The following is a 1,628-nucleotide window of genomic DNA, read 5'->3' as shown; positions in this document are numbered from 1 at the left end:
TTCCTGCCATTGGAGCCAATAACTTTGAGCTTAAGCCTCAACTAGTTGCTTTAATGCAACAAAACTGCAAGTTTTATGGACTTCCATCTGAAGATCCTTATCAGTTCTTAACTGAATTCTTGCAAGTCTGTGACACTGTAAAGACGAATGGAGTTAATCCTGAAGTCTACAGACTCATGCTTTTCCCTTTTGCTGTAAGAGACAGAGCTAGAATATGGTTGGATTCACAACCTAAGGACAGCCTGAACTCTTGGGATAAGCTGGTTACTGCCTTCTTAGATAAGTTCTTCCCTCCTCAAAAGCTAAGCAAGCTGAGAGTGGATGTTCAAACCTTCAAACAAAAAGATGGTGAATCCCTCTATGAAGCTTGGGAAAGATACAAGCAGTTAACCAAAAGATGTCCATCTGACATGTTTTCAGAATGGACCCTATTAGATATATTCTATTATGGTCTCTCTGAATTTTCGAAAATGTCATTGGACCATTCTGCAGGTGGATCTATCCACCTGAAGAAAACGCCTGAAGAGGCTCAAGAACTCATTGACATGGTTGCAAACAACCAGTTCATGTATACCTCTGAGAGGAATTCCGTGAATATTGGGGTTCCTCAGAAGAAAGGAGTTCTTGAAATTGATGCTCTGAATGCCATACTGGCTCAGAACAAAGTGTTGACTCAACAGGTCAACATGATCTCTCAAAATCTGAATGGATTGCAACATGCATCCAACAGTACTAGAGAGGTAGCTTCTGAAGAAGCTTATGATCCTGAGAACCCTGCCATGGCAGAGGTTAATTATCTGGGTGAACCATATGGAAATACCTATAACCCATCATGGAGAAATCATCCAAATTTCTCCTGGAAGGATCAACAAAAACCTCAACAAGGTTTTAACAATGGTGGACGCAATAGGCTGAATAATAGTAAGCCATATCCATCATCTTCTCAGCAACAGACAGAGAATGCTGAACAAAATAATTCTAATTTAGCTAATATAGTCTCTGATCTGTCAAAGGCCACTTTCAGTTTCATGAATGAAACAAGATCCTCCATTAGGAATTTGGAGGCACAAGTAGGCCAGCTGAGTAAGAAAGTTATTGAAACTCCTCCCAGTATTCTCCCAAGTAATACAGAAGAGAATCCAAAAGGAGAGTGCAAAGCCATTGACTTAGTCAACATGGCCGAAAGCACAAAGGAGGAGGAGGACGAAAATCCTAGTGAGAAAGAACTCCTGGGACGTCCTCCAAGCAAGAAGGAGCTTCCTATTAAGGATCCTGAGGAATCTGAGGCTCACACAGAGACCATAGAGATTCCACTAAATCTCCTTCTGCCATTCATGAGCTCTGACTATTATTCATCCTCTGAGGAGGATGAAGATGTGACTAGTGAGCAAGTTGCTCAATATCTAGGAGCTATCATGAAACTGAATGCCAAGCTGTTTGGTAATGAGACTTTGGAAAGTAAACCTCCCTTGCTCATTAATGAATTAGAAACTTGGATTCAGGAAACTCTACCTCAAAAGAAACAAGATCCTGGCAAGTTCTTAATACCTTGCACCATTGGCACCATGAGCTTTGAAAAAGCTCTGTGTGATCTTGGGTCAGGGATAAACCTTATGCCACTCTCTGTA

General features: G+C 41.2%; 1 non-coding gene across 1 annotated transcript; it reads right to left on the bottom strand.

Moving 5' to 3' along the window:
* Nucleotides 1–308: 308 nt before the first annotated feature.
* Nucleotides 309–412, bottom strand: LOC112719408 (small nucleolar RNA R71). The gene has a single exon (XR_003161711.1). It is a non-coding gene; the product is annotated as a small nucleolar RNA R71 (small nucleolar RNA).
* Between the last annotated feature and the right edge of the window lie 1,216 nt (nt 413–1,628).

This window comes from Arachis hypogaea, chromosome 10 (genome assembly GCF_003086295.3).
Source record: "Arachis hypogaea cultivar Tifrunner chromosome 10, arahy.Tifrunner.gnm2.J5K5, whole genome shotgun sequence".
In the NCBI taxonomy this organism is placed as follows: Eukaryota; Viridiplantae; Streptophyta; class Magnoliopsida; order Fabales; family Fabaceae; genus Arachis; species Arachis hypogaea.
This window is presented reverse-complemented; position numbering and strand designations above follow the sequence as displayed.